The 18,618-nt window shown below is 43.6% G+C and overlaps 1 protein-coding gene across 1 annotated transcript in view; it reads right to left on the bottom strand.

Annotated features, from left to right (window-relative positions):
- MRPS22 (mitochondrial ribosomal protein S22) overlaps nucleotides 1-18,618 on the bottom strand; it is a 257,041-nt gene that overhangs the window by 144,470 nt on the left and 93,953 nt on the right. The window lies entirely within an intron of this gene.

Raw genomic sequence — 18,618 nt, 5'->3', positions numbered from 1 at the left:
AGGAAGGAGGCGGTGGGGACGGCTACACCCCCAGACCAGCCCCAGTTCCTGGGAATTACGGTGCCCAGGGCCACCACATCAAAGCCCAGCATCTAGGAAGCCCTGAATCTAGGAAGGAGTCTGCCCTTTGGTGTTTTGGTAAAGATGAGCCAGTATGGGGTTTGAAAAACAAAACTTATTTTAAAAGGTCATGTTAAAAAGTAGAGAGAGAGAAAAAGAACTTGAAAATCCCATAGTCACCCTCACAAGTATGTTTTCTTCTCCCAATTTTTTTCTGTAGCAAAAAAATATATTTTGTTTTAAAAATTAAAATACTATTGTGGCTATGCTTTTGAAACTTTTTTTTTAACCAACTTTACATTGACTGAAAATTTTTATGTTACCAAATAATTTCTAAATTCTGCTTTATTGTGGCAGATACAGCAAATTGGTTACTTGACAACATTTGGTTTTATGACCTTCTACTCCCTTAGCTTTCTTATTAAAGAACCTAGAAAGCCAAAAAGTCTTACTTTCCCAGACTCCTTTGCAGCTAGGAGTAGCCCTAGAAGAGTTGTGGCCAATGGCTGAAAGCAGATATCACTGGGTGTGTCTTCAGGTAAAGTTCATACAAATGGATAGACTCATGCCTTTTGGCCCTTTTCCTCTTTCTTCCCCTCTGTCATGTTAAAGTCATACCCTGAGGGGCAGCCATCTTGTAACCTTAAGAATGAAAGCACAAAATCAGATGGAGCCTGGCTTCTTAATGACATCCTTGGGCTGCTGCATCAGCCTGAAATGATCTATTTCTGGACTTCTTCTTGTGATAAATTAATCCATCTGTTAAAGTCCCTTTGGTCACATTCTTGGTTCCTTGCAGCTAAATGCAACCCTGAATGAACATTATGTGAATGTATCACAAAGTAGCATTCCCTACTGACTTACTGCTACTATAAACAATATTGCCCTGAATATCCCCAAGATAAATCATTATGTATTTCTCCAATTATTTACTTTGGCTTTATTCCTGGAAAATAAATTATTAAGCTAAAGAGAAGGTAGTTTTCAGGGGGGTGGGGTTGTTTTGTTTTTTACCTCTTAATGCATCTTTCACACAGCCATGCAGCCATGTTATGCCAACAACGTTTCTACCAGCTTTAAGTTAGTGGGGAGGACATACAGCCCACTTCGTGAAGCAGGAGCTAAGTCAACCACAGCCCATTAAGGAAGACTGCCCCAGCAAGGCCTGTTTGTGATCTGAACTTTGTAGAAACCCCTGGAGGAGGGAAAAGGGCTGGTTCTGGCCACAGAAGAGCCTGCTGCTACCTCTGCTACTGCAACTTTTTCAGTAGGCTCCATCTTCAGAGGTTGTAAATTCTATTAATACCAGGGTTTCTCAACCTCTATGCCACTGATGTTTGGGATTGATCATTTTTGTTATAGTCCCCTTTGTTGTAGGGGGCTATCCTGTACATTATAGGATGTTTAGCAGCATTCTTGGCCTCTAACTACTAGATGCCAGTAGCACCTTTTTCCCAGTTGTGACAATTGAAGGCATCTCCAAACATTGCCCCATGTTCCCTGGAGGAGGAGGGGGGCAAAATCAGTGTGAACTCCTTAAGGGCATGAGTCAGATTATAGGTTAGAATGACTGGTCTAACCAGAGACAATCCAAGATGGCTGAATAGAAACAGCTCTAGAGTGCAGTTCCCAGTGAGAATGCAGAGGTGAGTAATCACTGCATTTACAAACGAATATTTACTGCCCACAGACCAGGAGATTCCCAGGCAGGCAGAAAAGCACCATGGGAATTATGTAGTGCTTTTTCTTAAATTCTCCAGCATGTCTGTTTCAGCCAGCGCAGCAGGTCTCCACACAAAAACACAAATCTGGGTGCTGTTTCAACTGGTGCGTAGAATGCCTGGGAGACAGAGTCACCCATTCAACTGAAAAAAAGGGGGCTGAAACAGGGAGCCAGGTGATCTAGCTCCATGGGTCCCACCCACACAAAGACCAGAAATCTGAAACACTCGGGATTGAGAGTTTTACAGCAAGCAGAGCTGGACCCGGGACGGTCCAGCTCTGTGGGGGAAGGGTGTCCACCATTACCGAGGCAGTCCACCATTACCAAGGCAGTCCACCATTACCGAGACAGTCCACCATTACTGAGGCAGTCCGCCATTACAGAGACAGTCTGCCATTAACCAACTGGTAAAGAACATCAGCACAATGAAGAAACTGCATCAACTAATGGGCAAAACAACCAGCTAGCATCAAATTGGCAGGATCAAATTCACGCATAACAATATTAACCTTAAATGTAAATGGGCTAAATGCCCCAATCGAAAGACACAGACTGGCAAATTGGATAAAAAGTCAAGACCCATCAGTGTGCTGTATCCAGGAAATCCATCTCACATGCAAGGACACACATAGACTCAAAATAAAGGGATGGAGGAAGATTTACCAAGCAAATGGAGAGCAAAAAGAAGCAGGAGTTACAATCCTAGTCTCTGATAAAATGGACTTTAAACCAACAAAGATCTAAAAAGAGAAAGAAGGGCATCACATAATGATAAAAGGATCAACGCAACAAGAAGAGCTAATGATCCTAAACATATACATACCCAATACAGGAGCACCCAGATACATAAAGCAAGTCCTTAATGACTAACAAAGAGACTTAGACTCCCACACAGTAATAGTGGGAGACTTTAACACACCACTGTCAATATTAGACAGATCAACAAGACAGAAAATTAACAAGGATATCCAGGACTTGAGCTCCAATCTAGGCCAAGCAAACCTAATAGACATTTACAGAACTCTCCACCCCAAATCCACAGAATATACATTCTTCTCAGCACCACATCACACCTACTCTAAAATTGACCACATAATTGGAAGTAAATCACTCCTCAGCAAATGCAAAAGAACAGAAATCATAACAAACAGTCTCTCAGACCACAGTGCAATTAAATTAGAACTCAGGATTTAAAAACTAACTCAGAACTGCACAACTTCATGGAAAATAAACAACTGGCTCTTGAATGTTGACTGGATAAACAATGAAATGAATGCAGAAATAAAGATGTTCTTTGAAACCAATGAGAATGAAGACACAATGTACCAGAATCTCTGGGACACATTTAAAGCAGTGTCTAGAGGAAAATTTACAGTATTAAATGCCCACATGAGAAGCAAAGAAAGATCTAAAATTGACACCCTATCATCAAAATTGAAAGAGCTAGTGGAGCAAGATCAAAAAAAACTCAAAAGCTAGCAGAAGACAAGAAATAACTGAGATCAGATCAGAACTGAAGGAGAGAGACACAAAAAATCCTTCAAAAAAATCAATAAATCCAGGAGCTGGTTTTTTGAAAAGATCAACATGATAAATAGACAGAGTACTAGCCCAACTAATAAAAAAGAAAAGAGAGAAGAATTAAATAGATGCAACAAGAAATGATAAATGGTATATCACCCAAATACAAACTACAATCAGAGATTACTACAAACAACTCTATGCACATAAACCAGTAAACCTGGAAGAAATGAATAAATACCTGGACACTTGCATCCTCCCAAGCCTAAACCAGGAAGAAGTCGAAACCCTGAGTAGACCAATAAGAAGGGCTGAAGTTGAGGCAGCAATTAATAGCCTACCACCCAAAAAAAGCCCAGGTCCAGATGGGTTCACAGCCGAATTCTACCAGACATACAAAGAGGAGCTGGTACCACTCCTTCTGAAACTATACCAAACAATACAAAAAGAGGGAATCCTTCCCAAATCATTTTATGAGACCAACATCATCCTGATACCAAAACCCGGCAGACTCAACAAAAAAAACTTCAGGCCAATATCCATGATCAACATAGATGCAAAAATCTTCAATAAAACACTGGCAAACTGATTGCAACAGCACATCAAAAAACTTATCCATCACGATCCAGTAGGCTTCATCCCGGGGATGCAAGGCTGATTCAACATATGCAAGTCTATAAACGTAATTCACCACATAAACAGAACCAAAGACAAAAACCACATGATTATCTCAATAGATGCAGAGAAGGCCTTCAACAAAATTCAACAGGCCTTTATGCTAAAAACTCTCAATAAACTAGGTATCGATGGAACATATCTCAAAATAATAAAAGATATTTATGACAAAGGCACAGCCAATATCATCCTGAATGGGCAAAAACTGGAAGCATTCCCTTTGAAATCTGGCACTAGACAAGGATGCCCTCTCTCACCACTCCTATTCAATATAGTATTGGAAGTTCTAGCCAGACCAATCAGGCAAGAAAAAGAAATAAAGCGTATTCAATTAGGAAAGGAGGAAGTCAAATTGTCTCTATTTGCAGATGACATGATTGTATATCTAGAAGACTCCATTGTCTCAGCCCAAAATCTCCTGAAACTGATAAGCAACTTCAGCAAAATCTCAGGATACAAAATCAGTGTGCAGAAATCATAAGCATTCCTATACACCAATAACAGACTAACAGAGAGCCAAATCAAGAATGAACTGCCATTCACGATTGCTACAAAGAGAATAAAATACCTAGGAATACAACTAACAAAGGATGTAAAGGACCTCTTCAAGGGGAACTACAAACCACTGCTCAAGGAAATAAGAGAGGACACAAACAGATGGAGAAACATTCCATGCTCATGGTTAGGAAGAATCAATATCGTGAAAATGGCCATACTGCCCAAAGTAATTTACAGATTCAATGTTATCCCCATCAAGCTACCTATGACCCTCTTCACAGAACTGGAAAAAAAAACCACCTTAAACTTCATATGGAACCAAAATAAAGCCTGTATAGCCAAATCAATTCTAATCAAAAAGAACAAAGCCGGAGACATCACAGTACCTGACTTCAAACTATACTACAAGTCTACAGTAATCAAAACAGCATGGTACTGGAACCAAAACAGAGATATAGACCAATGGAACATAATAGAGGCCTTGGAGGTAATGCCACACATCTACAACCATCTGATCTTTGACAAACCTGACAAGAACAAGCAATGGGGAAATGATTCCCTGTTTAATAAATGGTGTTGAGAAAACTGGATAGCCATGTGCAGAAAGCAGAAACTGGACCCGTTCCTGACACCTTACACCAAAATTAACTCCAGATGGATTAAAGACTTAAACATAAGACCTAACACCGTAAAAAGCCTAAAAGAAAACCTAGGCAAAACCATTCAGGACATAGGCATAGGAAAGGACTTCATAACCAAAACACCAAAAGCATTGGCAACAAAAGCCAAAATAGATAAATGGGATCTAATTAAACTCCAGAGCTTCTGCACCACAAAAGAAACAATCATTAGAATGAACCAGCAACCAACAGAATGGGAAAAAATTTTTGCAATCTAACCATCTGACAACGGGCTAATATCCAGAATCTACATAGAACTGAAACAGATTTACAAGAAGAAAACAAACAAACCCATTCAAAAGTGGGTAAAGGATATGAATAGACACTTTTCAAAAGAAGACATATATGAGGCCAACAAACATATGAAAAAATGCTCCTCATCACTGGTCATTAGAGAAATGCAAATCAAAACTACATTGAGATACCATCTCACACCAGTTAGAAAGGCAATCACTAAAAAATTGGGAGACAACAGATACTGGAGAGGATGTGGAGAAATAGGAACACTTTCACACTGTTGGTGGGAGTGTAAATGACTTCAACCATTGTGGAAGACAGTGTGGCTATTCCTCAAGGACCTAGAAATAGAAATTCCATTTGACGCAGCAATACCAATACTGGCTATATATCCAAAGGATTATAAATTGTTCTATTATAAAGACACATGCACACATATGTTCATTGCAGCACTGTTTACAATAGCAAAGACCTGGAACCAACAGAAATGCCCATCGATGATAGACTGGACAGGGAAAATGTGGCACATATACACTATGGAATACTATGCAGCCATAAAAATGATGAGTTCATGTCCTTTGTAGGGACATGGATGAACCTGGAAACCATCATTCTCAGCAAACGTACACAAGAACAGAAAATCAAACACTGCATGTTCTCACTCATAGACGAGTGTTGAACAATGAGAACACATGGACACAGGGAGGGGAGCATCACACACTGGGGTCTGTTGGGGGGGTCTAGGGGAGGGACAGTCGGGGGTAGAGAGTTGGGGAAAGATTACATGGGGAGTAATGCCAGATATAGGTGATGGGGATGAAGGCAGCAAACCACATTGCCATGTATGTACCCATGCAACAATCCTGCATGTTCTTCACATGTACCCCAGAACCTAAAGTGCAATAAAATATATATGTAAAAAAATAAATAAATAAAAACAACTGGTCTAACCTATGACCTGCTTAAAAAATAACTCAATTTGGGCTGGGCACAGTGGCTGATGCCTGTAATCCCAGAACTTTGGGAGGCCAAGGTGAGTGGATCACATGAAGCCAGGGGTTCAAGACCAGCCTGACCAATACAGGGAGACCCCATCTCTATTAAAAATACAAAAATGTGGTGGTGCACGTCTGTAATCCCAGCTACTTGGGAGGCTGAGGCAAGAGAATCACTTGAACCCAGGAGGCAGAGGCTGCAGTGAGCTAAGATCACACCACTGTACTCTAGCCTGGGTGACAGAGTAAGNAAAAAAAAAAAAAAAAAAAGAATAAAAAGAATAGCTCAATTCCAAAAAGAGAATATTTGGGTTTAGTTCACAGTTGGATAGGTTGTATGACCAAAAGTAGAAAGGGCTACAAATGGTGAGAAGGCTGCCTGTCAGGCTGGCATCAAAGAAAGATGGGGCCTCCACCAACACCCACAACAAGTGTGCCTGTGACCAAGTAAGGGGCCCCATGGGACAGTAAGCACACCTGGAAAGGAACACTGCACATAAGAAGTCAAGAGTGGTCTGCTCTGGGGGCCTCACAGACATGCTAGGACACTCCACAGTGATTGACATGGTCCCTGCCAGCTTGTTGATGGTTGTTTTGAATCTTTTAACATCTCCAATGTGCTTCCAATAATTCTTACACTTGAAAGTATACCAGGCTGAGGACCAAAATTCTGCTTAAGCTCTGCAAAAATCCCTCTGCAACGAGGCTTCTTTTTATTAAGGGAATCGACAAACATTCACTGAATGCCAGTCCCAAAGCAGGCACTGAGGGGAGCACTGAGAATACAACAGCTAACAGACCAGGCATGATCCTTGCCTCCCTAGACCCCACAGTCAGTTAAGGAAGTTAAACTATTCAGAGATTACACAAACAAGACAGATTATCTGGGCTTTGGTTCGCTCGTCTGTCAAATGGCAAGAATAGTCCTCAGGCATTGAACCTCACATGGTGGCTGGATGATCATCAGCAATCTATGTGGGATGCCATGCCCTGAGGAAAAGGCAGACTGAGACAGAGACCAGGCAGAAGGTGGGAAGAGAGACAGCAACTGGGCTGCTAGCACAAAGAAAAGGTCAAGCCTCTCCACGAACCAAAGTGAAGCCAAACCCAGACCTGTCATACATATCTGATGTCTAGGGTGTGACCAAATGTGCTATCTGGCCATCAGGGGCTCTCTAGAAATCCGCAGCCAAGTAGAAAGATGGACTACAACAATTTGGACAGCATGATTCACCAAGACAGAAAGTCCGTGTTTTCCTCTCCCTCCCTCATGCTAGGCCTTTAACCTGGTGCCCCTCCAGTCCTCAGGAGAGGCAGGTACTGCCGGGCAGGAAGCAGAAGCTGCTGAATGACAACCTCTCTTTCGCTTTTTATGGACTTCTGGGTGAATTAAACTTCATAGATTCAGCTGTTTGTGGTGAAGACCCTAAAACCAAAATGACTTAAATAAGATTGATGTTTATTTTACCCTCATGTAAATTTGTGAACCAAAATAGCCTCTCTGCCCCCATAGCCACTGGGGCCCAAGCTCCCTTTCTCCTCTTGGTCTACCACCCCTGGAGTGTTGCCCTCTTCAGCATGGCACAAGATGGCTTTCTACCATGTCTGCATCACAGCCAGCATGAAGGAAGCGGGTAAAGAACATGATGGGCCCAAGCCTGGGTACTGTAAGGGCATGAGCCAGAAGCAGCCCCCGTGGTGTGCTGGATCTCACTGGCTCCAAGAGATGGTTGTGCACATCTCTCTTCAATCCACATTTGTAGCTTGAAGTCAGCCATGGTTAGAATACTAACACCGTGGAAACTCACAAACACTACAGTCAAGGCTTATTTTCTATGAAGAGCTCGTTGTTAAATAATTACCAGCACATCCCTCACACATCTCTTCTACTCAGAATCCACGAATAAGAACTTACTGACAAAGTCACACCTTAGCTACAAGGGAAACCAAGAAATATAGTCTCCAGCTATACATCTCTGTGCCCAGCTACAAATCTTATTGCTGTGGAGTAAGGGCAGAATGGATCCTGGGGACAACTAGCAGGCTCTGTCCCCAGGCTTATTGAGAGAATTATGACCAGAGTCCTGACAGAGAAGAGGGAAGGGTGTTTGAAAAGAGAAAGATGATTCTCCAAGGCTGGCCAGGAGATGAGGTCTGGATCCCACAGGTAGTGGAGATGGTTTCGGTGACCCCTTTCATGCAGAACCCTTAGGCAGCAGAACAAATGGCTCTCAGCCAGTTCTTGTGTACATCTGGCCCATGGGAAGCACCCACAAATCCTAAGAATGCAGAACACAACTCCCTGCTCACTGCCCCAGGCCATATGACCTTGCTGGGTTCTCTGAGTGAGCCTGGAAACACTTCCCACCAGCCTGAGGTGGGAGCAGACAGCTCCTACCACCCCACTCCAGTACCTTTCACCAAAATATTTCTTCTCCAATTCCCTCCGGGATGAGGGGTTTTTACAGTCATGAAACAAATGCTCTCAGAGTACCTTTTAAAAATGCACATCCTGCACAGCCTCACCACTAACATTGATATTGAACCTTCATTCGATAGTATCTCAGCCGCTCAGCTGAAACCTCCAATATGCCTTCCTGCTACTCTGTTAGCAACTAGCTAAGACATAGCTACTGTGGACAATTGCCATTTTATTGTGTTTCACTTTATTGCACTTAACAGGTAGTGCATTTTTTTTTTTAACAACTTGAAAGTTTGCGGCAACCCAGCATCAAGCAAGTCTATAAGCACCTCTTTTCCAACATCATATGCTTAGTGTCTCTGTGCACACCTTCATAATTCTTGCAATATTTCCAATTTTTATTATCATGCCTTTATGGTGATCAGTGGTCTTTGATGTGATCATTGTAATTGTTCTGGGGCACCATGAACCATGCCCATATAGGAAGGCAGACAATCTTGATAAATGTGTGTGCTCTGACTGCAAATGTGAGAACACACACATTTATCAAGAATGTGTTCTGAATGTGAATGGCCGCCTGGCCATTCCCATCTCTCTTGTTCTCCTTGTGCCTCCCTATTCTCTAAAACGCAATATTGAAACTAGGCCAATTAATAACCCTATAATGGCCTCTGAGGATTCAAAGTAAAAGGAAGAGTTGTATGCCTCACTTTAAATCAAAAGCTAGAAAGATTAAGTTTAGTGAGGAAGATATGTCAAAAGCTGAGATCGGCTGAAAGCTAGGCCTCTTGCACCAAACAGTTAACCAAGTTGTGATTGCAAAGCAAAAGTTATTGAAGGAAATTAAAAGTGCTACTCCAGTGAACACATGAATGACAAGAAGGTTAAACAGCCTTACTGCTGATATAAAGTTTTTGTGGTCTGGACAGAAGATCAAACCAGCCACAACATTCCCTTAAGCCTAAGCCTAATCCACAGCAAGGACCTCACTCTCTTCAATTCTATAGTAAAGAAGCTGCAGAAGAAAAGTTGAAAGCTAGCAGAGGTTGGTTCATGAGGTTTAAGGGAAGAAACCATCTCTATAACAGAAGTGCAAGGTGAAGCAGCAAGTGCTGAGGTGGAAGCTGCAGCAAGTTATCCAAAGATCTAGCCTAAAGTCATTGATGAACATAGCTACACTAAGCAATAGAATTTCAATGCAGCCAAACAGCCTTACATTGGAAGAAGATTCCATTTACAACTTTTATAATTAGAGAAGTCAATTCTTGGCTTCAAAACTTCAAAGAATAAGCTGACTCTCTTGTTAAGGGCTAATGCAGTGATGACCTTTGTGTTTTGTTTTGTTTTGATTTGTTTTGTTTTGTTTTTGAGACACAGTCTTGCTATGTTGCCCAGGCTGGAGTGCAGTGGCATGATCTTGGCTCACCACAGCCTCCGCCTCCTGGGATCAAGTGATTCTCCTGCCTCAGCCTACCAAGTAGCTGGGACTATAGGTGCATGCCACCATGCCCAGCTAATTTTTCTATTCTTTTAGTAGAAATGGAATTTCACTATGTTGGCCAGGCTGGTCTTGAACTCCTGACCTTGTGATCCGGCTGATGACTTTAAGTTGAAGCCAATGCTTATATATCATTAAGAAAATACTACAGCCCTAAAGAATTGTGTTAAATCTACTCTCTGTGCTCTATTAATGGGACAACAAAGCCTGGATGACAGCACATCTGTTAACAGAATGCTTTACTGAATATTTTAAGCTCACTGTTGAAATCTGCTCAGGAAAAAAAAAAGATTCCTTTCCAAATATTACTGCTCATTGACAATGCACCTGGTTACCCAATAGCTCTGATGAAGATACACAAAGAGATTAATATGTTTTCATGCCTGCTAACCCAACATCCCTTCTGAAGCCCATGGATCAAAACACAATTTCAACTTTCAAGTCTTATTATTTGATAAACATATTTGTAGAACTATAGCTGCCATAGATAGTGATATCTCTGAGAGATATGGGAAAAGCAAATGCGAAACTTTCTACAAAGGATTCACACCATTCCAGATGCCATTATGTGGCATGTAATTCATGAGGGAGGTCTGAGAATTCTAAATTTAAATCCAGCCCTTTAGGTCATTGCAGAGGTACATTTATCAAGGTAGGATGAAAGAAATTTTACTTTGTTAGCTTGACTTGTAACGGATAAATATACAGACATGTGATGTGAAGACCTCCATTTGTCCTCTTGCCCCCAAATCTTAATATTGGCCTGTCCTTAAGAGCTCCTTTCTTTTGGCTTCATGTTATTCAGACCAGAAAATGGCATTTAGGAAGTACCTCTGTCTCTAAGTAACTCAGCAATCGGGCTGACAAAAGCAAGGACCAGCACCTGGTCGTGCTTGCACTGAAAGGAGTTACCTTTTTCATCTGTAAGAGCTTGTAAAGCATGAAACTACTGGGTTATTGAGGGTGAGGGGAGGGCAGACTTGGCTCTGGCTTGACAAAGATGTTAATAAAGCCAGAAGGACGGACATGGCAGAGCGGAGCTAAAGGTTTACTACTTAATATATGCCCTCAACTGAACAAAATTATTCACTTTGGCATATAATCTACTAGAACATTCTAAATGGAAATCTTACACATCATCTATTCCAATACTTCTGGGCTTTTTCGACGAGCAAAGGCAAAAAAATTGTCAAATGAAAACCATGTGAAATACCAATAGTAAAGCAGCTAAGTGTGATAAACAGTTTCCTCAAACCATTTAAATCTTTATTGATTTTGGAGAAATACTTCAGTATCTATAGATAGCCCTAAAGTTCTTCCTGATATTAAAAATCACTTACCTAGTAATGATAGGTAGCAGTGGTTGGGGTCTGCCCAAAAGGGGAAAAGAAATATCCCCTTTTCTGCTAAGAGCCCTGCCTCCAGCTCAGGCTATGTGGTTTGGATGGAACTGGACTCCATACCTCCCACCTTTATTTATAGAGATCACATGACCTAGGCCTGGCCAATCATCACATTTCATCCCCAGCCTGATTGGTTCAGAGATAGAGCAGAGTAGGGCCAATCAGAGCTACTCGCAAGACCCACTGCAGTGACAGAGAGAATATGGTCTCTTCTCTGTTCCATCTTCTAAACAGACAGGCAGAGGGAGACAGAGACTGAATTCTAATCACATGTGGGCAGAAGCCCCTGGATCCATCCATTCATGAAGCCAAAGCTACCCTGGGCTTCTCATTTACATGAACCAATATAATTCTCTTCTCTACTTAGGCCAATTTGGTTGTTTTTTGTCATCTGCCAATAAGAGAGTCCTGACTGGTCCAACCCACACATTTTATACATGAAGATATTAAAACCCAGAGAAGGAAGGAGCACTGCCCAAGGCCACCAGGATCCCAGCTGGAACCAGGACTAGGACCCAGCTCTCTGCACCAACGATCACTTTTGCATTTTTTTAACTTCTCTGTGTTATTTTTTATTTTCTAAAACTGACTACGACTTTTGCATGGGGATAATAATTCTATTTGAGGAAGAAACAGTGGAAAGAAATTTCCTGTAACTCAGCCAAAGGAGGCCAGAGGCCAGCCTGTGCTCAGGGAAACGCTAGCTTTTCATAAAGGTGGAATGTTTCAGTGTCATCTGAGAGTCTGGGAAGACTGTAGGTATGAATCAATCTCTTCTGCCTTCTCTGCTGCCTGAAAATTTACCAAGAAAGTAAATTTCTTCTAGATTAAGCACTGCCTTCTTCAGATTTTTCTTCACAAATGAACTCTTCTGTGCAGTAGTGACATCCTATACCCCTAACTCTATAGAAAACAGTGACCAACCCCTTTCTCCCAGACCACAGGACCCCAGGAAAGCCTGAGATCTAATGTTCTGGGGGATAGGAAGTGCAGCAATGGGTGTTCACAAAGCCCCAGTGGAGAAGACAAAAATGCCACAAGAAAAGAGAGAACTTCTCTGAGTACCTGACTGAATAGCAGATAGTCCCAAAGAAACAATGAGAAATGAACAGAGATAGACCTTGGTTCAAACCCTATTCTAGCCAATTACTTCTTGAACAATGCCAGGCAAGTTGTTTAACCTCTCTGAGCCTCAGCTTCCTCACCTGTGAAATTCTTGAAAGCACAAATACCTGTTTTGTCATGAGGATGAAATAAGCATGTAAAGCACGCAGTTGGTAGCAAGTGTTTAATGAATGAGTGCCCTTTGCTCAAAAGAACAAAACAATGATCTCCACTATAGTGAATCATTTCCAGAATTCTGACTCTTTTATTATATAATAGATGGTGAGTTTGGTGGGGAAGGAACTACCTCCCTGGGAAGAGACCATCCATCCAGCAGAACCCTCAAAGGCTCCTCCAACCAGCCTCAACTTTGCACATCCCCTGGGCTGGTGATCTCCACCATTCCCACATATTACATCTGCACACACATCAAGCAGCAGGCCTTCCCTCCAGCCCCACAGGCAGCAGGTTTCCCAACCACAAGCATGAGTGACCTGTGACCCTGAGTGCAGGCAGATGACATCCAAGGACCCAGAGGCACAGACAGGAGGGGGCTTGGTAATGTAGATCTGGTGGCTTGAGGAACCAGGGCTCAGAGAGGTTAAAAGACTTGTTGATTGTCACCCTGCAAATGACAGCCTAGCCAGGGTTAAAAAGCAGACCTATCTATCCCTACCCAGGATCCTTTTTCCTGGCCACATTTTCTGGGTGCCATTTTCAATACTTCAGAATGTGGAAAGGACTTTTTGTAGATAGAGCTGTTGAAATCAGAAGTAGGGACAGAGCTAGATCAAAAAAAGAAATATAAATTACGAAACAACCTAACACTAGCTTCTTCCTTTCCAGGGCTCTTTCCTCTTCCTCATGAGCCTGCTATTGAAGGAAAATACAGAAAAAATCTCCCAGGCTCAGCTATTAAGCAGCTCACATTTTACACCCCCACCCCCAAATGAATTTGCATTTAAAAAGAAGAGCTAGGTTAGTGCTTAGGCCAAGGGACCATAATGGAGGGATTCCAGGCACAGCCTCCCTGCACCATTTCCGCATTTCTAACCAGGAACCAGTCAAGGGCTGAGCACTCCTCCAGGAAGAGTAAGAAAGCAAGTAGGGAGGTGAATCAGGCAGTGGTTCTGCCGATGAGACCGGGGCCTGAGCTGGGGGTGCAGGAATTGCAGCAGGTTCAAAGATATGTCACCAGAATAATGGAATGCCCTAGCCTCGGGCCAGGCTGACCTCCCAAAGTATGTGTTTGGGAGTTTGCAGCTGGAGCCTAACTGCTTGAAGTGAGCCAGGCCCACCCGGATGCAGGCAGGGCAACAGCCCTTCCCACCAACTCCCCCACCCTACCTCATCCTTCTCACCCTCCAACCCCCAACCTCACCCCCCCTCGCCTCTACGCCAAGAGCAGAGCAGTGTGCAGAAGTCACCCTTCCCAGGCTTTCAGGCAGCTGTGGAGGAGGCACCTGACCTGGGCTCAGGACGGCTGCAGGCATGGGACCCCCAAAGCTAGCAGACTTAAATCCTAAGCCAGTAAGTGTGCAGGAGGTGTAAGGACCAGCCCCACAGAGAGTAGGGAGGACAGATAGGATAGGAAAGATCATAATACTCAGAGGGCCCTTAAGTGGAGGAGCTAGGAGAAGACCCAAGCCTCAGTGAAGCCTAAGGCAGGGCCTGCTCCCAATGCCTCTCCTACCCCATCTTCTATTTGTCCACAAGATGAACCTCCATGAAGAATTTAATCACCCTACTGAGTAAAAAGGGATTATTGTCCTAGGAAATGTTTTGAATAGCTGGGTGTTGCAGAAAGCCATGTGGGTTTCTGGGCCAGCTGACCTCCCTGTGGAACAGAGACATGCTGACAGAGGTGACCTCAGGAACCAAGGACCTTTACCCAGCCAGCCTAGGTGGGATGAAGTGGGCTGTGGAGGACATTACCCAACATGTAGCTCCATGGCTGCCCTCCCTACCCAGGGTACCTGTGGATCTTTGGTCACACCAACACCATGAAGCTCTCCTCTGCCACAATGGCCACATGGTTATTTGCACCACATCCAGGAGTTGAGGAGGGGAACAGCCTCAAAGCCATCCAGGCCTGGCTGGGAGTGGGGGATAGCTTGGGTGACAGCCCAAAGATGATGGCTCTGAGCTCCTGGTCTGGTTTCTCACCCTACCCTGGGGCCCCCAAGTACCTACCTGTCATTCAAAAGGTGAGGCTGCAGGGGTTCCCACTTCATGGGCAGAAGGTGGGCTCACCTGAAGGCTCCCCTGTCTGAGAAGCACCTCAGCTATACCTGAAATGGCAAGGCTCTCAGCTCCTCTCCCTAGGGTCCCTAGCAGAGAGCCCTCTTTGCCTCCTCTCTGCCCTCCCATAGCTCCCTTTGCCCCTTCTACCACATTGGACAAGAATTCAGGTTGTCCAAAGCCCCACAGCACACACACAAACGCAGCTTCACACAAGAGCAAAGACCGACAGACATACAATACCATACTCACATATATTCCCTCACATACTCACATAGCTCCCTTTCAATCACACACACACACCTATTTCACACAAAAACATACTCACACTAATGCACAATCATGCAAACACACAAATGGTTGCACACTCTCTCACACATACACATAGAACATTCCCACCCACAGTTATTCAAATGTTTATACACTTATACAGAATCTCAGGTCTGAAAACACACTCCCACAAGTATACACATTTATACACATCAACTTTCACTCGTCTTCACCTATGCATTCACATTCATTCTTTCTCTCTCTCACTCTCTCTCTCTCTCTCTCTCTCTCTCTCTCTCACCTGTTATTGTTTGACCATTCACCAAAAGACCTCAGTGACTTTGCTGGGATAAAAGAGTGGTCATGAGGGCAAGGGCCACTAGCTCCTAGGTCCAATTCTGTAATGGCCCCTCCTCATGCCCTACCATGGGTGCCTCCCCAGAAGTCCCTCCCACAAAAGCACACAGTCTTTTGCTACCCCACTCAATAAACCATGGTCATTTCTGACCCTCCCTAGTCACACCATTTCCCTTGCCTAAACACCCTCCCCATAGTGTCCCATCTATCCCACCCTGTGGAACCTCTAAGACCTCAACAAGTCCCTGACCTCAATGAAGCACTGCCACCAGCACTGAGACACATGGGATGGAATAGTGGGCACCCATGTAGGTATACCCTGAGCCTAGGGGTCCCTACCTGTTTCCTGGGTATGAATCTTGCCTCACCCATGAGATAGCAAAAGCCTTAAGGCCCAAGAAAAGAACTGTGACCACCCCCCTTCTTTTGTAGTCCCAGAACATATACTGTAGAGCTGGACTCTCATCTCAGCTCTGCCCAGGGGTGCTGCACCAGACTCATTTAGGCCTTCCCAGTTGAAAGGCATCCACTTTTGGGTCAGACATACTCAGGTGCAAAACCAAGCTCCATTTCTAATTGCATGACTTGGACAACCTCCTTAACATCTCTTGGCCTTAGCTTCCTCATCTGAAAAAATGAAAACAATAAACCCTCCTTTGTAGGTAGAAAATGAAGGTGGATATAGCGTACCCTGCACAATGCCTGGCACACAGTAGGTGTTTGACCCAATGTGGTACTCCTTTTCTCTTGCCCTTTTCATCTCCTTACACACAATCCAAGGGAATACCCGTCAGGATGCAGTAGGCTGGAACAGGTTCAAGGGAAGCTAGAGGCACCTGGCTCCAGATCACATACCCTCACACAAGGCTGTATCTAGGTCTGCTCCCCGCATGTGGAGCCCCAGAATTCCAAAACATCTTTGATTAATAAGAAGCGGAAAGATAAGCCTCATGATAATTAATAAATCATTAGCAGCATTACTTTGCATCAGATAAGCCCATTAATTGTTCCCATTTCCTTACAAAAACCCCAGGCCCAGGGGCCCCTCACAGCAAGTTGATTTTATGGGAATTCCAAGCCCATGAATAAAGCAGAGCCCTGGTAGGATGAACAGCATCTACCTGCAGGGGCGCTTGGGAGTATGTATGCCTGGCCCACACCTCTGTCCTTCAGGAGAGCAGGCCATGAGTCCGCTCGGGACCGGAACTCACAAAACAAGCCCCGGCAGGACTCCCTCTAGGGAACTCAGGGACTCGAAACACAGAGCTGCAAACGAGTTTCCTGGCAATTAATTGATGTTCCTGGCACCAACACCAATTGATTACCAGAGTTTGTTATAACCACCCTACAACAAAGCTACATTGATGTTTAGAGGAAAAAAAGGTCCCAATTGATTCATAATGGCTGTCAGGTGCATGAGACAGGACATGGCAGCATAAAGAACATTCCTATCTATTCATTCATTCATTTGTTCATTCATTCATTCACCTTGCAAATGATTAGCATCAAATGCCATGCAAAGGGCTGGGGAGACCATGTAAAGCAAAAAGAGATAGTTCCTGTTTTCATGGAGCTTATATTTCTCTCTCTGAAGTCCAGCTTCTTTTCAGGGGAGGAAATTACAACAGGGAGGAAACTTCCCAAGGCCATGCTGAGAGTCAGCGGCAAAACTGGGCATAGGTCCTTCCCTGCCCTCTTGCCAGCCCCTCCTTCCCTCAAAGGAGCAGCAAAGGGATCCCAGTTCCCCAGTCCTGCTCAACACACACACACACACACACACACACGCACACACACACACACATACGCACGCGCTCACACACAAACACACACACACACGTGTTCTGTCATCTTCTCATGTATCTTAACCCCAGACCCTGAAAATGGCAGCATATTCTCATTCATTTTAGAGAAATGCTTTCAAATACCTTTTGTGTACAGGAACACTGAATTGGGAAACACAAAATTGCCTCCAAGAAGCTGGTTGACTAATTAGATTAAAAAACTTCCTTAAAATATATTATTACTACTGACAATAACAATAATAATAAAACAAAACCCCCAGGAGGCATAACTTATTAAAGTGATCTGTGTGATTAAAAAACATCCATGCAAGCTGAGAAATCCCAAAAGACTTTCTGAAGGAAGTGGCAGGTTAGGAAGAAATTGGAAAAAATGTTTGGAGACAGACTATGGAGAGCTTTCAAGGCACTATTAGGAAGTTTAAATGTGTAATTTGGTTCCTCACTTATCACCCCAAAAGTGTACTCAGAGGGCACCACTGGATAAACCTGGTGTATCTTTTTATAACATCAATATTACTTATAGATTTGAAAGTGAAAGGTTATTCATTAAAGATTCTTAAAATTTTGTGATATCCACACAAAAATTAACTCCAGTTAAAGATCTAAACATGGAAATAAATAAAATTATGAAGATACTAGAATAAAATATAGGACATGAGAAAGACTTTATGAGAAAAACTAAGATGCCCTAGAGATAAAAATCAAGTAAAACAATGGACTCATGCTCCAGCCCTGCCCCAGTAGCACACAGCTCACATAGACCCAGGATTCACCCTCATCTCCATGGGGCTAAGATCCAGGCCCACTATCGTGGACCCAGGATACAGGCCAATGCCCATAGACTCATGCTCCAGGACCATTCCAGTCGAGGCCTGCACACAGACACAGGCCTACCCCAATGGGCCCTGATGCCATGCCAGCCCAGCTCCTACAGATGCAGGACCAGACCTATCCCTGTGTACTCAAGTAGCAGGTCCTTCCTAGTACTAAGCTATCCTCCACAGACTCAGGCTACAGGCCTGCCACAGTGCCAGGCCAGCCCCTGTGAACTTCAACTCCAGGCCCACCCCAAAAACCCATGCACCAGGCCCATGCACATAACTCAAGCCACAGGCCCTCCTCTACCAACCCA

The sequence above is a fragment of the Cebus imitator genome, unplaced genomic scaffold, assembly GCF_001604975.1.
Source record: "Cebus imitator isolate Cc_AM_T3 unplaced genomic scaffold, Cebus_imitator-1.0 Scaffold30, whole genome shotgun sequence".
NCBI classification, from domain to species: domain Eukaryota; kingdom Metazoa; phylum Chordata; class Mammalia; order Primates; family Cebidae; genus Cebus; species Cebus imitator.
This window is presented reverse-complemented; position numbering and strand designations above follow the sequence as displayed.